General features: G+C 41.8%; 1 protein-coding gene across 2 annotated transcripts in view; it reads left to right on the top strand.

Moving 5' to 3' along the window:
* Positions 1-1,510: 1,510 nt before the first annotated feature.
* The window catches only part of ZNF407 (zinc finger protein 407), a 335,063-nt gene continuing 311,794 nt past the window's right edge, over positions 1,511-24,779 (top strand). The window contains exon 1 of one of the 2 annotated variants that reach the window (XM_036406756.2): positions 1,511-1,578. The gene's annotated coding sequence lies outside the window, so the exon portion shown is untranslated. Of the gene's footprint in view, positions 1,579-16,847; positions 16,909-24,779 lie in introns of those variants that run through there. The other variant, XM_036406755.1, reaches the window with a different exon arrangement.

Genomic DNA, 24,779 nt, shown 5'->3' with positions numbered 1-24,779 from the left:
CCAGAACAATCAGATTGTTCATAATTGTATTAGTCTTACAACTGCCAGTGGCTTCAAACGATTAAATCTAAATATGTATTTAAAATCCCACAGATATCTTTACTACAAATTTAGCCATATTCTGTGGGGATTTCCTGTTATACACAGAATAATTAAATTATGTACTATAACCCTTAGGTACAGGACAAGGAGATACCCTCTCTCACCAGTGTCCTATGTGGTACTTTGCTGTTTTAAATTTTGTTCATTCATTTCAGATCTTTCCCAAGACACTGGTAAAGTCCGGGGTGCTCCACTTTGCTTCAATGAAGGCTTCAGGCCACAGCAACTCTTTGTTTTTAACACATTCTTACACTCTTTACAACCCACAAGAGAACTGGCATTGCTGTGCCATAAATTTAGCAGATTAGCCAGTGGCTAACTGGCTGAATAGCACTGTGAATTGTCACTTCTAGTTGGTAAACCTGTGCACACTGTCAGTGCCAAGTCAATGAACTGCAAACCTAGGTGTTCTCTCCTTTGGCCTCTGTGCCACACCCTTGAAGAATGCTAAAAGCTGTTTAAATAAGATACGGTCTACTAAAAAATGTTGTGTCATCAGGAGATAAATGGGAAACCTGCATTTTAAAAATCAGAAGACACTGTGAAAAAACAACTGGATTTCACCACAGGCATCTGAAGACTCTTTACACGTTGCTTCTTTGCTTTGGTATTATACTTAATCATGTGACTTGGCTTAAGAAGAGGGAAAGAACACTTAGGGTTTCATCATCACGGTTTCTTCACGAATTTATAAAATGCGAAATACTTTACAAACTGCCTCCCTCTTGCCTTTTTCAACTGTTTCTTCCTTGAACTGCACTCTCTGACAGGTATTTTAATATAGCTTGGACTGTCGACGCCTTTCGACCGATAACCCTAGTGAAGCCCAGTGAACGGCTGCGGGCTGTGCGTCAAGGACTTGTTTCCCCCTCCTTCTCCAGAACAGGTTTCCCAAGGACCAGATCCAAATCTCGCTGCGGTGCGATGCGGGGTGAGAATGTGAAGCACAGCTTTGTCCACAGCCCTGTGCAGCCCAAGGTTACCCTCGCGGCACCCAGCGCGGGGGCTGCCCTAGGGGCGGAGGCCGCCTGCAGGCCGGGCTGCGCCACGCACCAAGGAACGGGCAGCTGCGGGGAGCCCCAAACCCGCGCCCGCAGGAGCCAGCGGGTCTGCTCTTGTCCGGCAGGCGCACGACGGGAAAACCCTCGGGGCTCCGTCCTTTCTTTGGGGACGGTCCTTTCCCGGGATGTGGGGGACAGCAGCGGCCGGGAGCCAGGGGCGCTGTCAGGGCAGGGCAAGATGGCGCCGGACCGTGCGTGCGCGCACGGCCGTTGGGCGCGCGGCCCCACGCGCCCGCGGCGGCACGAGCGGCGCCGCCGCACCGGCTCCCCCGCCCCGCCGGGGCCGCCGCGTCACGTGAGCGCGCCTCGCTCCCGCCCCCCCCCCGCGCCGGGCGTGACGCAGCGCGGCGGATCTACGGCGCGCCACTGGTGACACGGCTCAGCACAAGCGGAGGCGCTCGGCTCCCCCCGCGCGGTAAGCGCTGCCCGTCGCGGCGCGGCTGGCCCGTCCCGCCGCCCAGCGGCGCGGGGCGAGCCGCTGCCTCGGTCCTCGCGAGGGGGGCTCACGGGGTCGCCCCGTCGCCGTCTCCCCTCGGGCTTTTTGGGCCTCTGCGCTGCCGTCGTTTTTTTTTTTTTTTTTTTGGGTGGGCGGGCGAGCGGGTTGTGGGTCGCCATCCGAGCCAATCCCGTGCCTGCTTCCTCCCAAGCTGTTCGCCGATTGGCCGGGGCGCTGAGGGCGGGAAGAGCGCCTCTGGCGCTCATTGGCTGCCGCAGCCGGCCCCGGGGCCGTGGGGGTCTTCCCTTCCGCTGTGCCGCAGGCGGGCGGCGGCGGGCAAAGGAGAGGGAGAGGGCATGGGCGAGGGCAGCGGGGACGGACGGAGAGAGAACCGGGCAGGGCGGGACCCGCGCGAGCCACCACCGCGCTGCGCGGTTCCGGCTGGCGCGTGCTCCGGGCTCCTCCCCTGTTCCCTGTGTCCCCCCCCCCGCCCAGCTCCGCGGGGCCGGTGCGCACGCGCGGGGCCCGGCCGGGCGCGGCTGCGGCCTGAGGAGACGGCGGGGCACGGCGGCGGCGGTGGGCGCCGGCCCCGTGGAGCCGCCGCCCCACAGGGACGGCCCCGGGCGGCACCCCCGACCCGCCGAGCAGGGATAGATGGCGCGGCGCTGGCTGCGCAGGCGCGGCGGGGCGGGGTCGGTCCGGGGAGGGCGCTCGGGAGTGGCGGCGCTGCCCTGAGTGGTTTCAGCCGCCCGAGCCCCCCGTTTTTTACTTCCCCCTCCTTTCCCGAAGGTTGCTGTAGAATGAGCGGGGATGAGCTTTGAGAAGTGCAGCGGTTGACGGTGAGGGATGGACACACGTGATTGCAGGAGCTCTGTACGTGGCTCTTGTAAGGGATAAAGGAAGTGTGGTTGCTACTTTCCCTTGATTCTGCATCAGTTACTAGGCAGAGCAGTCACAGAATTACAGAAGTAGGTTGGAAAGGACCTCTGATACAGCGAACACCGTTTTGTCAACAGATAGCATTGTGTGCCACATCCAGTCTTTCATTAAAACACCTTCAGGAACAGTGACTCTGTCACTTCCCTGGGCAGCCCATTCCAAGGTTTAATCGCACTTTCAGTGAAAGATTTCTTCCTGATGCCCAGCCTAAACCTCCCCTGGTGCAGCTTAAGGCTTTTGTTGCCTGGGAGAAGATGCTGACCCACACCTGGCCTCACCCTACTTTCAGGTGGTTGTAGAGAATGATAAGGTCTCCCTTGAGCCTGTTCCGGGCTAAACAATCCCAGCTCCCTCAGCTTCCTCACAGGACTACTGCCCTCCTCTGGAGGTCGGGCTCTTGAATCATGAGCACCTCCTGTGCTCTCAGTCTTCTGATTTTCGACATGGCTTTGATCTAAGGAGTCAGACCCCTGGGGAACCTGTCAGATGGTGGCAGGGAAAGCAATAGAAATGTTAATACACTTCTGAGGGTGTGTCTGTCTTCAGAAAGAAAGATCATGAAACCAGAACTGCTGGGTGGCCTTTGAGGGATAGGTTATTGTCTGTATGTCCTTTATATAGAAGAAATTGTCTAGTGTGAGGGTGGAAAGGCACTAGCACAGGTTGCCCAGAGAGGCTGTGGGTGCCCCATCCCTGTAACTGTTCCAAGGCCAGGTTGGATGAGACTCTGAGCAACTGGCTCTTGCAGAAGGTGTTGGCACTAGGTGATCTTTGAAGTCCCTTCCAACCCAAGCCTTTCTATGAGTCTGTGTCCTGTCCTGTTTACTTTGAGCTGTTGTGAAAGGTTTCCTGTTGCTCCTTCAAATAACTTCAAATAACTCCATAACAAATAGTTGTGGCCTGTGGACCACAATGTTAATATTAAATGTAATATTAGGTGGAGGAAGGAAAAACCATTTGTGATCTGAATGCAATAGCTTGTAGTGATCTTAAAATTTATAAAGTTAAAGGTTTTGTTTCTGTTTTCCTGTGCTCTCTTTGCTTCTTTTTGTAGTTGTACAGATGCAGACTTGCAGGACCTTGGCTTTGCTCATGCTCATCCATATGATACTAAGGATGGTGGTATCACCTAGGGAGTGGTAAATAATGGGAATCTCAAAGTGCAAGGGTAAGAGTGGCAGTGGTGGATTTTCTGGTGGTGAAAAACCCTTACAGACTAACATACAATTTAAACACTGGATATAATTCCCTGCGATTCTCACCTTAATACCCCAAAGGTGTGGCATGTGAAGACTATAAATTTTCCATTCCTCTATCAGAATATGAGTAACCAAGATGTTTGTATGAGGCTGGAGCTTTGGATGTTGGGATTTATATTTTTCCCAGGTCACACCTCTTCATGAAAGATGAAGACAATTACAGGCTTCAGTTGGGTCTCTCTTGCAATCTCCTACACTATTCACAGCAAGTTACATTCATCATGGAAGTAACATTGCAGTCATTCCGTCCTTATTTCATAAATTATCTCAACATGGACATATAATCAGATTGTAGCTTTTATATATAAAATATGGAGCCTGGCAGTAATTGTATAATCCATACATTTTAGAAAAAGTTAAATGCACTGATGTGACAGGACGATGATGGACTGTGACTTTTTCAGTATGTTCAAACATGTCAGTTTTATTAGCATTTTGGGAAATATAATTCAAATGACATGAGTTAAATTCTTTACTATCATTCTTCTGTAGGAACTACTGTATAGTAACAGCATCAAAGATTTCTAATTTATTTGCATGAGAGTTTTCTTTGTTAGAAATGCTTTTAAAACTTAACCTGTGTTGTCTCTATAGAAAAACATTACTTGGAGATACAATGTGTGTGAAGAAGATGTCAGTCGCAGTATTCCATTAAACTCAACCTTTTGTAATGAAGAACAGCATTTTCTTGTTAGTGTGCACAACATTAGAATGAGGTGGCTTTGCTTTGCCTATTTTTTTTTTCCAATTTTTTGAATGTGTACAGTGTTGGGATTTTGTGCATGAGGTGGAATTTACAGACACACTGGCACATGAAATGTGGTTGAACTGGAATTGTTTGGTGGCTCTTATGTTTGAATTTCCTAACATGATTTAGAATTTAAATATTCCTTTCCTCAGGAAAACATAAAGGTTTCATTGGATGGATGATCCCACCAAGTCAAATAAAACCACTGGTTTCAGATACACTTGGTCTAGTCATTCATTGAAATTAATGCCTTGGTATTATGGTGCATGTTAAAGGTACTAAAAAGTTGACCTTTTAGATTGAAATCTGGAGTAAAACTTACTCTTTTGAAAGCTTGGGGAGAAAGACAAGATGATGTGATTGAACAGATGTAGTGGCTGTGTTTCCTTCAGCTGTTCTCAGAACCAGACATGCAGTGGAGTGGTCTCTCTGCTGTGCTCTGTGTTGCGTGAAGAGTCAAATGGAAGTGGTGCTTTCACTTTGACATGCTGTCAGCAGCTGCCCAGCTCAGCATTCGTGGTTATTTTTCTACCCCAGGAAGGTCTTGCTTTGTGTTGGCCTTGCCACCTTGGGGTAGCACAGCCCCCCAGCGCTGCCACCGCTGCCCGAGGTGCAGCCACCTTACTCTGCAGCCCAGGCATGGAGGCACTGCTTCTCCTGTGCACCAGGAGTGGAAGGAGCAGAAGCAATGACAGCAGTTCTTGGTGGACACAAATACATGAAGGAATGAGCACTGTGCCTCACCAGTGATCACAGAATCAACTAATGTTCTTTCTCAAAAGACCTTGGAGATCAAGTCCAATCTCTGACCCAACACCACCATGTCAGTTAGACCATGGCACTAAGTGCTGGGTTCAGTCTTTCCTTAAACACCTCCAGGGATGGTGACTCCATCACCTCCCTGGGCAGTCCATTCCAATGGCTAATCACGTGTCAAGAAACTCTTCCTCATGTGCAGCTTAAACTCCCCCTGGTGCAGCTTAAGACTTGTGTTCTCTTGTCCCGTTGCTGGTTGCCTGGGAGAAGAGGCTGACTTCTCTCAGGCAAGTACAGTGTTTAGTACTAGCAAGCATAGGGTTATCCATGGATGTCTTGGAGAGAATGTGTTAGGAGTAGGGTTGCATGGGATCTGGCACTGCAAACTACTTAAATCTTGCCTGGCCTGTGATGTCAAATTTCATGCAAAATCTCTCCAGTAACATTAGAATGGTTTTATATTTGGTCTGTTTGCTTTTGCAGTGGACATTCTTACATGGCTACGCAAGCCTGTATGAAAGTTTAAATATGCCTATACATACTTCTAAACTATAATTTTTTTTTTGGTCATTATGGGCTGTGTTAACCTATAAACTGAGATTGTTTGTTAGCATGTGTATATAAAACTAGTGAAGAAGCAAAAAATGTAAAAAGATGTTCCTGTAATTTCCAATTTCTCACCTGCAAAAGTTCCAAAGGTAACTTCTTGCTTTGCAGAAAGGAGTTGCATGTTTAAAACAGGAATCATACATGCTTTCCTGCTCTGCAGTTGTGAATGCCATTAGTCCTGTTTCTGCCATCTGCCAGAGAAGAGTCAGTAGTTACAGGACGGTCTGTAGCCTATTGTAGGTGTTATGTTAAATGTATGTGAAAGTTTTCATATTTTTCTTAATCTCAGTTCTTCAACACGTGAAGATGAAAGAAAGTTGTGTCCCAAACTTATGTCAGCAATCTATAGCTTTATAGCAGAAAGAAACCTAGCTATCTTTTCTCCTCAGTATGAAAAGGAAAATTGCAGTACTTACTACCCAATTCACAGACATCCTTATGAACAAAGAAATGACCTAAGTGCCTTTTAGAAACAGGCACTAATGGTGTTCCAAAAGTAGAATGCTTGTTTGCATGATTGTGACTGCTTTCGAGTCCTCTGTTAGCAGAGCTGTTGATTGCTAATTTTTTTTTTTTTTTTTTGCTTTGTTTTGTTTTGCTTGCTTGTTCTACAACAGGCTCTTCTCTGTAGTGTGGCCTACTACTGAGCTATGGTCTGTATGGGTTTTGTTTAAGTGGGCTGTGAGGCCATGAGTGTTTTAGGTTATCTTGATCCTTAGTGGTGCAGGCATAAATTTTAATTGCCTCTGTCTTTCTGAGTCCAGACATACAAGTTGTTGTTACGTGTGTGTGATGTATGCAATGGCCCAGGGGGAGGTGTACAGAGTGAGGATACACAGTATTTCAGTGTATAGATCTGAATGTATACATTTCTATAGTTTATATTTTGCTACAAGTACATATGTAAATGATTTTGTAGCTGTTATTTCTTTCTCTCACTGTAGTTATAAAGTTTATTGCTGTTCTTAGCCCCATCTTTGTAATTTCAAAAATTCTTCTCAAAAATATAGGTAGCATGATATAAAAAATACATACAAATGTTAAAATCCACTGGAATTACAAGGGGTAACAAAGCTTACTGGAATACTAACACTAAGTCATCATTTCACTTGGAAATCATCGTTTCACGTGATTTTGTTTTTTTATGGAATCCATACAGTTACCTGGTATGTAAGCTTTTCTGTAGGAAACATTCCAGCAAGAAGTTTGAGAATGTTCCAGAGAAGTTTGTGGAGGTCCTGACAGGAGTTCTGATTTAATCAAAGACAGATGGTTGTGTTGCCATTTGGATGTCCTCAAGAGCTCTGGTATGGCTTTATATATGTGAGCTCTCTCTTTAGTCAGGTTTTCAAGCTTGGGCTCACTCTGGGAGAGCCTGTGACCTTCACCTGTTTCCGTTCAATGGCTTAGATTGGATTTATTTAAATGTTTGCTGTAGACATTTGCTGTGAACATGAGACAGTCCATTCAGAGTTGGCTTTAGCACTCCTAATCAGGAGGAGACTTACTTTACCTGCCCTGGTGGTGTCTAGCATGTTGGCACACCCACTTCTGTGCTGGAGGGAGAAGCAGGGACAGGGATGACCTTTCCATCTTGGTTCACATGTGGAGCCATCAGACTTGCTGCTCTTGTAGTGCCTCTGGAAAGCTCTGTGCTGGCTGTGTGTGCTGTAGCTGAATCTCACCCTGCTGTGTGCCCAGAGCTCACTGGGTGTGCCAGGTTTCCTGCTCAGTGTTCTGCAGCCCTGCAGGACATCTGTGTGACTGACAAATGTCAGGTTTCCTGGTTTCCATGCTTCTGAGGAGCATGTCTTGATGTTCCTGGGATAGCCAGCATCTATGCACATCTTTCTGCACAAGAGCCATGGCATAGGAATATGGCACAGGAATATGGCACTTCTGCATTTTGCAGAGCAATGTGGTCTTTTAACATGGAGAAAGAAATTCCAGTTGCATGCTTGTCTTCCACTGAATGTTTAGGTGACGTTGAATATTTAAGTTGGGTCGTTCCAAGTCCTTGAGAAAAGGATAGCAAACTCCATACCTTCAGCTAAGGCAAAATGTTGCACTTTCCTGGTTCCTTGGTGTGTAACATGCTTTCTGCAGGGATGCATCGACATTGGATTTGGGACGCTGAATACACACTCAGGACAGCAGTGATTTGGGACAGCAGGATTTGGGACGCTGAATACACACACAGGACAGAGTGTTTTGTTTTTTTGTTTGATTTGTTACTTTTGTCTTCTTTTAACTTTCAATGCCTGTAAAGGCATTGAAGTAAAGGCTGTTTCTTTCCATGCTCCCCATGTGAGGCAAACTGAGGTTTACCTTAATCTTTAAAGGGAAGATTATTCTTGGGTTATGTCATATAAATTGTTAATAGGATATACATTTCTGAAAAGTCAGAATGGATAAATTTAAAATCTAAAAGCACTGCAGCTTGTTTGTTTGCTTTGGCATCTCCAGAATATAGCAAAAATTACTAGTTCAGCATGTGTATCCTTTACTGGGCAAAGCCTGCCTGTTAGAAGACAGAGCTAATTTTTTTTTTTTTTTTTGTTGGTTGGAGGCAATGGTAGCACAACATGTAAGTTCAAAGATAGAGTACATAAAGATGTTTTCTGGATGTTGTCTTCAGAATCTGCCAACTTAGTTTCTGTTGTTCTGAGTTTTATTGGTACAACAATGGACTGATTTGAATTGCATTTGTTTTGTTTTCCCTGCCTGTTGTTCGCATTTTCATTTTAAATTATTTACAAGTCTGAAGCTTGAAGATGAGAGCCTAATGAATGCTTTTAAAAATAAAACCATCTTCTTTAAGCATGTTATGCTTCATGTTTTGAATTTATAACCCAAGCCTTAATGAATAGTTTCCTAGTTGCTCTCATCTTAGAATTTATGAGCTGTCCTATTTACAAGTCCTACCTATACAATGGAAAGATAATTCTGTTTACCTTAAATAAACTGTTCTTGTTAACAAGCTTAAACTGCTAATTAGGAATAATATGGCAATGAATACTATGTCAAACCTTTTAGCAAGAATGTGAAGATGCAGTATTTAGTTGTTGAGCCTTTTCTGGTACATTCCTCATAGGAATACAGAGTGTTGTGGGTTTTGCTGTTTCATATGTGTATCAGGTTAATAAAAAGTATTTTAGGGAGAAACTGTGGCATGTAGGTCCTCATAGAAGCAGGCTGATTTCTGCCCTACATTTAGGATGATATGTTGGTGTCCACGTACTATGATACTGCTAAAAGCCTCTTTGTTGTAAGGCTTCAGATAGATGGCAGACATGTGAAGAACCCTTGTGACTTCATGTTTATGTCCAGGTAGTATTTTTTAACAGATAAATTATTCTTCTGAAAAAACCAACAGGAATAGCAGTAGTTGCTTTGTTTTGAGTGTACATTAATGTAATTTAATCAGGAAGGAAAGAAAACCTGGGACTAGAATTTGATGTTATTTACCTGACTATAAATCAGAATATTTCCATTTAGTTTAACAGAATTTTTTCAATTTGTGTCAAAATGATCAAAATCAGAACCTGATACAACCTCTCCATTTCATAATTTTTGCATACAAAACCAAAGAAATAAAATTGGATTTTTAATTTTTTTTGTCCAAATCCTACCTCAAAAAAGAGGTTGGTTCTTGAGCAGAGGTTTTGCAATACAGTGTTGTTACTTGTTGGTACTTGGAACTTGGCAGATATGTTATAAGAAAAAAAACTACCTTTTTTTTTTCTTTAGTTGTTTCTCATTAGACTTTGAGTGTTAAAAATGCAGACTTGTGAATGTGAATGCCATTCTAAATCTAGGTAGCTCAGAAATTCTTGACAAGTATTGCTTTGACTTCTTTGTGAGTGCCTCTGATATCTGCAGAGGGTTGTATATAAGCTTTGTTCCCTGTCTCCTTTCCTTTGTATCCCCTGACGAGTTTGCAACAGGGATGGCAACCTGAGGAGGGAAAGGGACGAGGAGACTGAAGAGAAAGTTGACAAAGGTTTGGCGCTGACCTGCAGCTGCTCTGGAGCAGGCATCTTATGAGATACAAGGAGCTCCTTCTGTCAAACCCCAAAAATCCTTCCTGGGCACAAGGTCATTGGGCACAGAAGGTGTTGTTTGGAGAGGACAAGTGAAAACCTGACCATGCATTTTGCTACCTCTGGTCAGGCTATTCAGGTTCCATTTCCAGGAAAATAACGTGCTGGTGGAGATTGACTTGCAGGAATGCTTTCTCTTCTCTTCTTCTTCGTTCACATCATCATGATTTCAGTAAAGTGTAATTTTGAGAAGGGGTGTTAAATAAACTTTTATTTCAGAGAATGCCTACCTTTGTATTTTGTATGCTAAGGCTATTTACCCTGTAAGGGGCTGGGTTTCTGAGGAGGTGACTTACAGGCAGAGGCAATACAATAGGTCAGCTACGATAGAGGGAGAAATAGGTGAGCTTTCAGGCACACAAGCTTGTCTTTGTATGTGCTGCTGGTACCAAGATAATGAAAATATATTTGAAATGAAAACAAAGTTAATCTCTGAAGTTTATACTTAAATATTGCATGGAAGTGCAGGAATATAAGGAGTATGTCTTTTTATGGGCTCAAATAATATTTTATTTATACATTTGTTGTAAGTACTCAAAGGTCTTTAGTCTTGCCGTTAGAGAGTTTTGGGTGGCAATATAAGTGACAGTGCTTCAGTTGATGTCACTGTGGCCATGATTTCTTTTTTACTTTATTTTTCAATTATTTTTCATTCTTGTAAATTATGTTTCTAAGCTCTGTGGGATCTGTTTTGGGAGAAAAGAAATACTTCACATAATATTTAAATTTTGTTGGAATAAACCACCTAGAAAGCACAGGAAAAAAAGAAAAGGTATATTCCCTAAAACAAAATCACAGTAGGAGTTTTGCATTATAAAAGATGATGTTCATAGTGCTGGATTTGTTTAAACCGTCAGAATTGCAAAGCATAAATAATTACATAATTTCACACTTTCCAGTGAAGTCAGACCCTGATTAAGAAGTTGACAGCCTGAAAGAGTCTGCTCTTTGACAGTGATGTCTGTATTCCCTCAATTTGTAGCAACTGCATCTGGGAAAACAAACTGAGCTTTATTCCCTTTACTTTGAATGAGAACCCTTATTGACAAAGGGAGAATATTCTTTTTATTAAAAGTTTTCATACTTTAAATGCACAGATATTTCAGCTTTTCTGCTTTCAGCTAGCCTATATTTTGCTGATACCAGGTCTTCTTGCTGTCTTGGTTCTCACTGTCTTTCAGTATGTTTGATATTCATATTTCTTTTTTATTCCTTCTTCCTTGCTGTGCTTTTTTTCTTCCTTTTCTTAAACAAATAGACAATATGGTAATATGAGCTCTAATAGGAAAAAGGCATTGTTTAACTCAGTTGGGGTACTACTAATCCAGTCACCAAATGTAACCATAACACAGCATGCATTTTAATTATTAAATATAATGGAAACTTTGCATTTTAAATCTAGAGCTATAAACCACTTGTTTGAAAATGCAAAGTTCAGCGCTATGATTTTAGTTTGTAGTGAATTACAGGGCAGTATTCTTTGATCACTTATTACAAGTTGAAGATTAGTAGCATTCAGTGCTTGTGTTAATTTTGAGAGTACATATAGGAGTCACTGCAGGTCAAACTGAAGCTCAGTCATGTATATTTTTAATGATTTAGTGAGCTGACTGGATCAAACAGTGTTAAAATGTGTGGCTAATACAGTCATGCCAGTCATTCCACATAGGGGTAATTTAAAGGAACATTTTGAGGACAGTATTCCTCCAAATTTTAGTACTTTGTAAAATATGCTTTAATTTCAAAAACCATTTTGTTGTGGTTTTGCTTTTAGAAATGTTTGTTTGAATAGTTCTTGAAAGCACTCCCAATGATTTTTTGATGACCTTCCAATGAATAAGAGCAGCCAGGTAGAGCAATTAATAAAGGTTTTCTTGTGTTTGTTCAATATATATTTTTTGTAATGAATATATTTTGATCATAAATTCTAATAAATACAGTGAATTTGAATGAAGTAATCTCATAGTCTGTGCATTTTTTTGACATGAAGTATAAAACTGTTCCTAGAGTTAATGTGGATTTTAGTGACTCTTCATAAAAGATTCCTAATCCCTGCATGAGACATGCAGGCCTGAACAGGCTCTGTTTTTGGGACTGGTGGACACCAAGTTATGGAGCAGCTGCAGTGGAGTAGGAGGCTTTGCTTGGGTGTTCAAACTGCAGGTGTGCCCCAGGCACAAGACTGAGGCTTCTCAGGTTTGTGAGCAGTAAATGATGTGGTAGCAGCTCTGCAGAGTCAGTGTCTTTTCTCCAGATTGCCATATTTAGCAACTCTCATTTTCTGGGCTTAGGACTTGTGCTCTCTGTTTTTCTCCAGCTTAGGGGCTGTCTCATGCTGGTTGTGAAGCTAACATACCAGATAGATACAGACATGAGTGATTTTGGAATGTTGAATTTTGGGAATCGAGTGCAGATTTTGTGCCATGAGACCATCCGATCCCTTAGTGGATCCTTGCTGTTTGGTTCAGCCATTCCTTTCCCTTTTTTCCTGTTGATGATCTGGCATAAATTCCATGCATTGGTAACTGATACTGCATTTGCAGACTTTGCTGTTTTAAGTTTTAAGGATATGTTTGCCTTAGAGCATCAATCTTCTCTTTCTTTCTCTGGTTCCTCATTGTTTGTCTCTATTGCAAATCAAGCTGTATCAAAATAATGAATGATATCAATGTCCAATAGATCCCTAAAATTCATACTTTGTAGTTCTTTTTGCTCATTTGCCTTTTTTGAGTGTGTGGCAGGAGGGTGTGTAGGTAATATCTTTCTACTGTGTTTGGCTTTTTATGCATATTTTGTAAATATCCTCTGCTGTCTGTGTATGCCAGATTAATCTAGTCCACTAAAAGGTCTTCCTTGTGAAGGTTTTTTGAAAACCTACCTTCAAGCCTGAATCACTGTAGAGACCCAATGAATTTATAGGTATTGCTTATTTGTATTGTTGTGGGAATTGGTTGCAATACATATACATAGTCCTCATGGGCTTGTAGTTAAAGAATTGCCAAGAGAGAGACTTTTCTGATGAATAAACTTAGCTGAAGACTAAATAAAGGCTATGTTTGAACACATGACCCCGGTGGTTTCCTCTAAGCAAGAGTGCAACATCATCTGGGGCACGTGGGAGCGTCTCTGGACTTCAGGTCTTTGCCAGCTTCCCTGCTGCTCCTGAGACAGTGTCTGCAGGCATCTACCTGGTGTAGCTTGGTTGTTGCTCCTGTCAGCTCATCCAACTCACCACCTGCACTATGAGAGCCAATACAAGGTTTTAATCCTTTGCTCCTTCTTTCTATTCCTTTCAGACTGTAAAATGGGGACTCTGGGAGTAAAGGTGAATGTTGCTGTTGTGCTCCAGGAAAAAGCTGAAAGTAAGATATTGCTAGCAGGAAATAGGGTAGGTTGTAGCTTGCACCTTAAGGTCATAGATTGCTTGTCTCTTGTTGCTTAATTTCATGCTTCATTTTGGAATCTGCCATCTTATGTATGAATTATTTTCCATGCTGTCTTAAATAAGACACTTTTAATCCTTGTGTGAACTTCTGATGGTTTTATCTGCCTTTATTTTTCTGTTCAGTTTTCATTGCACTGTATATTTTCCAATCGCCAGTTCTTGAATTCTCAAGTCTTATATCTTTTAATTGTGAGAACCCTTTTTTTACCGGCTGTTTTGTCTCTTTGTCATTTTTAAGATGTGCTAATGTGCTTTGTCTTGTCTCTTCTCTGCCACAGGTGATTTTAATGCTGTTTGCTATTCTCACTTACTTTCCATTTGTCCGATTCCCAGTTGTACAGCTGACTTCAGGAGGCAGCAGTAGGCTAAGATAGCCAGACCTGGCAGGTCAGCAGCAGCTGGAGGCCAATACCTGGCTCCCATCTGCCCAGGGGCTCTGGTGCAGCCAGCTGACCATCTCCCAATGGTTCTTCAGGGGATGGGGTGGCAAGATGGGTCTGAATTAACAGATGGCTCCTACCAACTGATTTAACTGGCTAAGAGTTAAGATTCTTAGTCTAATTGCTTTTCCCCTTCTCTTCTCTCACATTCTTTCTTGCCTTCCTTCTGAAACAGGTTTTTTTTTTAATTTGTAAAAGGAAAAGTATACCAACTTTTACATATGAAGTGGATTTTTACAGCTGAGGTATAAATTCCAAAAACTAGGTGGTTTATAATGGAAACACTTAGGAGGGAGAGGGGAGGGCACATTATATAATACATATGTAACCTTTTTCCCCTCTCTTTAGTGAATAGACCGTTTAAACTAAATTAAGTAAAGGATATAAATTCTGTTGTTTCAGTTTTTAATATTTCATGGCTGATTTTATAGATAAAAGTTACATTTAATAATAAATATGAAGAAGAATTTATACAGCCTGTTCTAGTTTGATATGGAACAGCAAATCCCATTTCTCTGTAGCTGTAAAGAAAATTCATTATAATGTCTTTGATTGTAAGAGATGTCTTCATTGTGATTAGTTACACTGATAATAAAACAATCTTTTTACAAATGGCACAAGATACATGAGATCTCATGTGTCTGCCTTTTAATAGCATTGAATGTGTGCATTTGCTACCTTTATTCTGTAGTCCTTTAATTTATAACTGGGCACTTTTAAATTCTACAAGTTATTAAAAATAATCTAATATAATTTAATTTTTCTTTTGAAGCATTCTGGAAAGTGAGTTATTAATGCAACTAAGCATTGGTAATTGTTGAGTTTTCAAAAAATAAACTAACTTAAAAAGAAGTGGGTTTATGTAATTTTATTTAATTCTGAATAACAAGTTTCGTAGATAAAATTGTGAAATCTGGATATATGGCATTACTTTACAAATTCTTTTTAAGCACTTAAAGAAATATCTTGATTTTCAAATGCCCTGTTCCCAGTGAATTCAGTTGAATTTAGATGTGAATAGGTATTAAAGTAATTTAAAACACAGATAGTGGCATGAAGAGGCCTGGTAAAAATCTGTCTTGATGGCAGGGCCCAAAGAGTGATGGTGAATGGAGTTACATCCAGCTGATGGCTGGTCACCAGTGGTGTTCTCCAGGGCTCAGTACTGGGGCTGGTTCTGTTTAATATCTTTATCAATGATCTGAACAAGAGGATTGAGTGCACTCTCAGTCATTTTGCAGACAACACTGAGCTAGCCAGGAGTGTTGATCTGCTGGAGGGCAGGAAGGCTCTGCAGAGGGATCTGGACAGGCTGGATCAATGGGTTGGGGCCATTTTGTGAGGTTCACCAAGGCCAAGTGTTGGGTCCTGCTCTTGGGTCATGAAAAACTCCAGGCAGCACTACAGGCTGGGGGCAGAGTGGCTGGAAAGCTGCTGGTGGAAAAGGACCTGGGAGTGCTGAGTGACAGTGGCTGAACGAGAGCCAGAGTGTGCCCAGGTGGCCAAGGAGGCCAATGGGTTCCTGGCCTGTGTGGGGAATAGTGTGGCCAGCAGGAGCAGGGCAGTGGCTGTCTGTCCCCCTGTACTCAGCACTGGTGAGGCCACACCTCAAATCCTGTGTTCAGGTTTGGTCCACTTACATCAGCAAAGACATTGAGGTGCTGGAGTGTGTCCAGAGAAGGGCAATGGAGCTGGTGAAGGGTCTGGAGCACAAGTCTTATGAGGAGCTGGGATTGTGTAGCCTGAGAAATGGAGACTCAGGGGAGACCTTAACACTATAAGTACCTGAGAGGAGGTGGGGCCAGGTGGGGGTTGGTCTCTTCTCCCAGGTAACAAGTGACAGGACCAGCAGAAATGGCCACAAGTTGCACTGGGGGAGGTTTAGATTGGATTTACAAAAAATTCCTTTACTGAAAGGGTTCTCAAGCCCTGAAAAAGGCTCCTCATGGAAAGGGTGGAGCTTAGCATCCCTGGAGGTATTGAAAAGATGTGTGGATGTGGGACTTGACATGGTTTAGTGGTGAACTTGGCAGTGCTGTGTTAACAGTTCGACTTGATGAACATGGTCTTTCCCAACCTAAACAATTCTATGATTTGGGGAGAGAGAAAATTTTGTGAGAGATTCATTGAAAGGGGTATTAATTTTTTTCCATTGTACATGCACCTAAGAATACTTAGATGTCCTTAACACAGTAGTATAGAATGAGATTGATGAGAAGAGTGTAATGGTTGTAATAAGATCCTTTGCATATTTACATTGCTATGATTTGTGCTGTTACAGGGGTTCAACCAGTGAAATCTTCTGTATTGTTTAGTATATGGAAATAATATCAGATATTAAATCCTGGGAAAGTGGTGCATTTGCTCCAAAATTTTAAATTGTAAAATGGAATTGTATTTTAAATTGTAAAATGGAATTGCAGGGTCACTGTTAGAAGTGAATTCCTTTCCTGTTTCATGTCAAAAGAATTTGGTGCTTTAGGATGAGGAAGGCTATTTAGCTGACAAAACAGAAGTTGCATTTGATTATCAAATACTCATGGAATTTACTAGAAAGTGATAGTCTGTATGATAGCTCTTGGGGAAAAATAGGATGTGATGCTCAAGTCTTCTAGAAAATTCATGGAAGAGCACACTTAATGTTAGGTTTCACTGTAAAAGACATAAACCAACATTTTTGCTCTGTTAACAGTAAGGTTTAATTTGACACTGTTGTCTCTTTTCCATCGATGATAACAGCTAGGAAAAGAGTTAGCTTGTCAAAGTTTTTCCCAGGGTGAACACTAAAAAATGACGGTTGATGACTGAAACAGGTGACTAAATATTCTTTTTACCCTCTGAGAGATAAACAGGCTGTACCAGGACCCTTTACTGTAGGAAGCAGCCCCTTGGACCTGCAGTCAGAGAGACTGACTCTGGGCTGGGCTGCTCCGTCAACTGAGAGCTGCCAAAACCCTGTCCTTCTCTGGGGGACACATCTGGCATTGAGTCTTGGCTGTGCTTTGCTGTGGTAAGTCACCACGTGGGTCACCCATCCTGTGGTCCCTCAGATCCTGTGGGTGTTTGAGCTGAGCAACAGCCTGCTTAGTGATATGTCAATTTTTTCCTGCCAGGAAAATGTTGGAGCAGGTGCAATTTATTACTCTAGCTTGGTCTCTTGGTACTTGCCCGTGGTTGCTACTGTGTGTGTTTTCTGTGTTCATTAAAACCTATTGATCTTGGGAAAGTTTGTGAGATTGATTTCAACTTGGTGTTTTTCAGGGAATTAGTAGCATTTTTAGTAATATCACTCTCCTAAAGCATCCCTGAGAGAAAGAGTGATGATGTATTGAAGAAAGACAGAGTCTCTGCAACCAAGTTGCAGTTCTGCCCCAACTCTCAAGGTCCCTTGCCCAGCCAAGCACTGCAAGGTCCTTCTGTGACCTCCTGTGATGCCCAGGAACTGTGTCTGGGCAGGGTCCAGCAGCATCTGCACTCGCTGCTCAGGAGGGCCATGAGGAGCAGAAGGCCATGCCTGAGGCCACCAGGTTGACCAGGCACATCTTCCTAGTCTGTGGAAGAGGAGGGCTGTGGTGCCACCCTGATCACGCCAGATGATAGTGGGGTTAGCACTGTGTGGCTGCTGGGCTCTGGTGAGAGGGAGAGACTGCACACCTTGGGCTCCACTGCTGATATCTCCATATTTGATATTGTGGTGCTAGCTGGAGATGGGAGTTTGATTTGATAAACCAACAACAGAAGGAAATGTGTTGCAGTCTTGTGTAGCTGTTAAACAGTGTGCTTAAAAATAGGGAAGGGGTTTTGTACTCTTAAGATACCCAGTTAGCAAGGTGCAGCTCTTAGAGCAGAATGAAGCTTCATAATTTTTGTAGGTATTAGGGAGGTAGTCCCCAGTGCAACTGTTCCCTGTTGCTATACTCCATTGTACCACTCCTGCAGGAGAGATGAAAATGTTGTCAGGTGGTTCCTTGTTTGGAAATGTAGTTGAACACGTGTGCCTCACACAGATTGTGCTATCAGTGTGCACAGTGATGCTTAGGCGCATTGCTGGTTCTGGAAGAGAGCTGAGTTTCAGGGACTAATTTAGGCAAGCACCAAATTTGTTGTATTGAAACAAATAGACATGGAGGGAAATGGATACTGTTAACAAGCAGCAGCTTTGAAACCTTCATGGTATTTGTTACCAAACTATCAGTGAGTGTGAATGCTTTGGACTAGTAAATGGGGGTTTTATTTTGTCAGTGATGGTGGTATCAACAAGAGGCTGTTCCTTGTCATCAGTCCCTTCCCTCCTTCAGTTCTATCTGCCTAGGACCCATTCTGGGAAGATGTGGTTTCATCATAGGGGCTGCAATAGCAGGTGGAAGCTGCTCTGGCACCCTCTGGCCTCTTTCTCTGGGATAGCCATGCCTTCTCCCTCATTCACCTTCACTCTCCACCTGCTGTGGAGAGTGTGTTTTGCTGGGGAGAAGTGGGAGAACCTGCTTGGCCTTCATCCTCTTTTTGGTCCTCAGCTGAAGTGCAGGAGGCTTTTGTAGCCATATGGCTTAGTTCTTCTAGTGAAGGTCTTGAGGATGGGGAAAGGAAAAGGCTTCATGCTATGCCATAGTAGTATCCCTTGACTGGTATCACAGGCACCACAGAAGTCATGAATAGTTTTTGTATCATCCCATATTGCCAGTGCTTGGACTCACATTGCCGTGGTCACACTGGTACGCCTCCCATTGCTGTCTTATATTGGTTTCTGTCTCTTGACACAGACAGATGTGTCACAGATGGAAATTAGAATAAAGGTCAGTTGGAACCCCTGAACTGTTCTGAGTACAGAACTATGTAGCATTAAAGGTTCTGCAGTGACTGTAGCTGAAGCATGGGTTTGTTCAGCTGAACGCAGGTAACAGGTACTTCTGGAGAAAGCCAGGCTTTGCACAGCTATGCATGGTTTAAGTCACAGTCACAATCATCTAAGTTATTGGGGGAAAAATCCCTCTCTGTGTTGCAGAGGACATGGCAGCACTGTTGTGATTGTTTGCATGTTTTATAGGAAAGCATTAAGGAGAAAAGGTGTGATTTGCCATGCAGCTCTTCCTCTGCATGTTAAGGGTTTACCCTCTCCATAGCTGAGGTCTGTGTACAACTATCGCCTTTTTATACTGATTCCTAATGATGGATATTAATTTTTTTTGGTAGAAGTCCAATATAAATAAATAAATATAAAGAAGGAGAGGCTGATTTGTTTGCTTTCCTAAAGTGTGCTGGAGAACTGCCTGTGCTGGAGGCACTTGGGACATCATCTATTACGCAGAGCCCTTCTGAGTGCACCTTGGTGTGAGGCAGCCCCCTGCTTCCACTGTGCTTCTCCCCAACACCCTGTGTTTTATGTGAACAACCCAGATGGAAAATCAAAACTGAAAAAAAGTCCCTTTTGTATGTGTTGTAGGACTAAGCTGAAATAGTTCCAGTGTACTCACTTCTATTTCATTGAAGAGAAAAAGAGGATTTGTTTCTAATAGTTAAATTATGAGTATCTGGCTATCATAATACAGTAATTTGATATAGACATATAAATATGTACATTCTACAAATATTCTTGTTGAATAATATCACCTGTCGTTTCTTTAGATATGCCTACCAATAGAACATGTAAGACTTTTCTGTTTGATCTGCTTTTCTCAGATGGAATGCTATTACTTCCTTGTATGTAGTGGCCACCAGGGGTCATCAGAATGCTTTTATTTTTATTAACATTCCCTTTTCTTTGGAAGCATATGTACACTTTGTGTTTTCTGGAAACTTTGTTAACCTATCACACAAAAGATCCAAAGTCTTTATGTTACCTGTTTAGCCAAAAATTCGTGCAGCTCTTTTCAGCTGAGCTTCTTGAAGAGGCAGCAGATAAGGAGAACAGGGTGCACAAGAGTGAGAAGCATGGCCATAAATACACTGTTTACTGCATGTATTCTTCTCTTGATAATTTAACTGGTGATAAATACAGTAGCAGTAGACAACAAATGTGTCCCAGGCTGTGATGGTAGAGGCCTCTTGTTGCTTTCTGTATGAAATGGTAGTTTTAAGCAAGAGGCTGACAAAGCCATCCTTTTTTGTGTTTTGGATTTAATTTTGAGCAAAGGTTGATGGAAATTTAGTAAGTCTTCACAAATATTAAACACCAGAGTAGTCTTCTAGGGAATTCATATTCCTTATGTTTTTAAAGGAGAAAATAGGGCTTCTTAGGACCAGGTTTCTAGGGTAAAATTTACAAGAGCCAATTTACAAGTAGAAGCCATTAAAACTTGCTTTTATCTTTGGCTGCCAAAGTTCAGGAAAAATTTCGGACTTCCCACATTTTTGTCAGGTGTCTGTGATAGTGCCTGTGTACTTCTCTGGTGAATGCCAGTGTGGTCCACTGTACTTAAGAGGATACTACAGCCAAAAGTACAAAGGGATTCAAATTGCATTTTACTTTTTGCTTCTCTCTACTTTTAATTGGTGTACTTGGTGAGAATTGTATCTTGCACAAAAGCATGTAATTTAGAGAATTCCCACAAACCACGGAACTTACTAGTGTATGTGGAAAATGGTATTTCTTTCCTAGAAATTTCTTTCCTGGATCTGATAAACTCTCTAAAATGAAGTGTTTTGCGAATACTTAAAAAGTGTGTTTCATCCATAAATATCACAGTGCTATATGAATGCAGTCTTTCTTGGATCCTCTGAAGTTTCTATTGAATGTTTTTATTGCTATTGTTACATGTATGCATTGCTCTGCAAACAGAATTCTTTGATTTTAAAATACAAAATAGACCTCTTAAATTTTCAAAAATTGAAAATCTGGAGGTTATATAACAATTTTTAGGAGATACTAGTGCATTTCCTCTTATTCTCTGTTTTGCGCGTGCATTCCTATTGATTCTGACTGCACTTAAAATGAAAAGTGTATATCTGTGTGTGTCTTTTTTGACTTCCTCTTCAAAGCTGATCTAAGTAGTGGTCCCTGCTGCATTTAGCAGCATTTGGCTGTTTTTGAAATGAGTGGATGATGAACTAGGGAGCCTTTGTGTTGCCAGTTTCTGCCCACCGTGGAAGAACTCTGAGTGGTTTGGAAGCAGAAGCAAGTGGGATGTGGGTCGTATTGCAGGTGCATTTCCTGTGATGCCATTACAATTTTTTCTGGTGGCTGTGAGAAAATGAAATTAATGGGTGCAGCTAACTCCCCATTTTCAGTGGTATGCAGGGGATGACTATCAGGGAGCTTTTCATTTTGTCACTTGAACTATTCTGGATAGATTTGTGTGGAAATTTCAAAATCTTTAATCTTGGAAGTCTGCAGCTTATTTGGAAGTCTCCTGTGGAGATTTTGATGTCCTGGGAAAGTGCTGGCTTTGTGTGAAGAACAGGCTCATGATGCAATGCTCGAAGTCCAGCATTTCTAAGCTGTAAGGGAAAACAAATGTTTGTAATCATAAAATTTTCCTCAAAAGAAAGGTGATCTTTGTTCCATTTCAATTGACAACCGTATTGTCTCCTGTATTCCATTATTGAGGAGACTGTTAGCTTGGATTAGTCTTTCTGAAGGAAGCGAGGTAACTTTGTAAGGCCATAAGACAGGTATATGATTTGATTTAGGAAGGATGTTGTGCCCCTGAGAAGATGCTTGTTTGACACAAAGGTCATATGTTGAGATGAGTTGTTAACATGCAGTTTTGTGCAGGCTATTTAAGGAGCTCATTAAAATGATTTTGCTTCATTGCATCCATGATTTCATTGAAAGTATTAATTGTCTGAAAAGGGGAATTTTTACTGGAAAAAAAATGAAACTCTGTTTTCCATATGTCACATCCTTTACAAATGCTGCAGATTGGACATTGAATACTTGGAGACAATAGTACTGTGACTGAGAAGTGCTCTGGCAATTCTAATGCCAGGATTAGCATAAAACAAAAATAAAGTTAGTACTTGTAAATAAACTTTTTTTGTGTGGTGTTCTTCTGTACACATCCCTACACCTTCTCTTGGCATATGACCAAAAAGAGAAGTAAACAAAATTGTATTTACCATCAAGTTAAGGAATTTTGAAGTTTACTACAGGTTTATCAATAATTGCTAAATTAGTTGTCTTTTTGAAATTAATTTAAGATTACTACTTTTTAAGTTTCATCTGAGGATTAGAGCAGTGCAGATCTTACACTGAAAGTGAACTACACTGTCTCCACCCTTTGGCATAGTAAGACATTATATACTGGTTTTTGGACCAGTGGTAAAAAATTAGAACACTCAAATCCAATGTTCTCTATTTTCATCAAAGGAAACAGCTTCTGTCCACAAATGACTTATGCTTGTGTATAGAACTGTAGCAGACACTATGTCAATATACAAAAAAGCTTTGTACGAAGAATACGAAAGTGAGTTGTTATCAGGTAAAAAATGGTGGTGGCTGCTCAAGAAGTGCTATTTTTCTCTTTTTTTTGTATGAACTTTCTACTTTACAGATAGTGAGATAGTGCTGAATTGTGATTGTGGGATGTCTTTTAAATTAGTTTAAATATCAAAACAAAAACTTCACGATTCTCATGATTTGGAAATCCCAATGGATGAAAGGGGAGAATCTTTATCTATATTGGTTTATGTGATATAGCCAAAGTACTACGTATTATACACTTGCAATTTAAAAATGTGTGTCTTATACATTCTGTAAGGATTTAGATAGTTGGCCTGTGCAGATGTAACATAAGAAACAAACATGCTGCTTTTGAAGATCTTAAAAACATGTTTCACATCTTTCAGATATTTAGCGAATTATTGAAGAAAAGCACTATGTTTGAGCACCTATTTACAATAGAACTACTGAGCTCAGCTTTTTCTGAGCAAAAAAATTTGAGGCCACAATAGGTTTCTTTCCAAAACTTAGGAACGTCACTGTGCTGCAAAGAACCTTAAAATGCATTAGGTAATGTATGACTGTCTCCAAGCAGAAGAATTTGTTAACCTGAAGCTAATGTGGCAAATTAATTTTTGGTCATATCCTTTAAGGATCTGTTCAGCTATACTTGATTTATATGAACATTAACAAAAGATTTATGTTACAAAAAGTCAACCCACTTTTGAGTTAGAACAGCTTCATTTTGAACATTGAATATGATGTTAAGAGAGCACTCTTTGACAGAACCAGCTTTTAAACTATGGAAATACAAGGATTTGACTGCTGTCTGCTTAGCTTGGGATTGATCCTGTGCTGCAGTTTTCTGCTGTGCTGTACCTGGCATTACCATTGGCACAGTCGTTGAGCCTATATCAATACATTTTGTTTTATTTATGCAATACTTTAAGTGATTACGTATTGTTGCACTTCAAGCACTTGTTACTTGTAAAAATGTTTCCAGATGATGCTTTAAAAGATGAACGTAGCAGAAAACACAAGAAAGTTTACATCTTGCATTGATTTTAGTCTTGTAGGTCAATGAATAAGGTGGTTCAAGAGCTGATCTTCCTCATTCATACTGCTGTATGAGTTTGGCAGCATTACATTGCTATCAAAAGGCTTAATCACACTAACAAGTAGGAGTTAGATTTAAGCATATGCTTAAGGTGCCATGGCTTCAGAGGGTTACTTGTTACATCTAGAGTGTGTTCTTTGATTAGGATAATAAAATTCCAGATGCTAATTTGCTTGTGATGATGATCCTGTGCCAGACTAAGGTTTGATCCAGGATTAATTTTGCAAAAAGAAACCCGTTTGACCTTATGTAGTCACTGGGACTGTCCAAACTTTGCGTGCTGTTGATGCCTTCTCCAATGCACTGATTCTTCTATATTACAATACCAGCTGCAGAATGGCCCTTAATTAGTGTGGTGGCTTTGTTGAGAGCAGAAGTGAACTGGTTTAGGTAGACAGAGGATTAGGACCTCTCAGAGTTATGATCAGTTTGTGTTTTGCCATTGTCCTAGTACCTGGTGACAAATCTGGGAGAGAGCTTTTGGGGGAGAAGCTTACAGCAGAGGAAGACCACTACAGTCTCTTTTTGTCTAGAGGCAGCTAATGGTGTGCTGAATGCCTGAGTAGCGATAGCCATTCCTGAAATATATCCGTGCAGGAAGGAGCCCACAGCTGCATTTGGGTGTGAGGCACTAGTCTGCCATCAGGGAGGCTGTGCTATGTGCTACTGAAATTGTGTTAGGGGCATGTCAGTGTGATCTGGGCAAGGCTGTAGCAGGAAGAAGGAGAGACTTGGGCCAGTGCTCCAGATGTTGTTGAGATGTGAGAACTGAGCAGAGCTCAACAAATTGCTGGTCATGGTACCAGCAAAAAGTAGTGATAGTGGCCATTAAGTGCCTATCAGAAGACTCACTCTTGTCCTACAGGCAGCTTTAAGAGAGACCTAAAAGAAATTGGAGGCGACTTAATTCCTTAGATTAATTAATATGGGGGCAGTTTTAGAGAAACAGCAACAACTGCGTCATAGTTGTTTTCTTTCATAGAGAATACTTTCTGGATTTCGGTTTCATGCAAGTGCAGACTCCCATGTAGTGATATTTATATATAACAAATTATATGGAAGTGGGATGGAGGCAAATGTAACTTTGGGAAGGATGTGCAGGGGTAGACTATTTTCATGGAAACTTTGATGTGTGGTAGTGATGAAGTTGGTAAAGGTGTATCATTACCATACCTTGCCACAGGCAGCCTGCTGTGCAGCTGGAGAGAAGTTGCCTTGATAATGCTTACTGGTTGTGGGGGTAGATGTGAGGCTGTTGACTTCATTAGGAGAACTGCCTGTAAATGGAACAGAGTGCAGTCCCAGTCTGCGTGCTAGAGGTTTGTCATGAAATGACAGCAGGGATAAGGAATTAGGCAAGAAGTCTGGAGTGTAAGGCATCTTAGCA

Source organism: Molothrus ater, chromosome 1 (assembly GCF_012460135.2).
Source record: "Molothrus ater isolate BHLD 08-10-18 breed brown headed cowbird chromosome 1, BPBGC_Mater_1.1, whole genome shotgun sequence".
NCBI lineage: Eukaryota > Metazoa > Chordata > Aves > Passeriformes > Icteridae > Molothrus > Molothrus ater.
The sequence above is the reverse complement of the archived record's forward strand: the minus strand, read 5'-3'. Positions and strand labels throughout refer to the sequence as shown.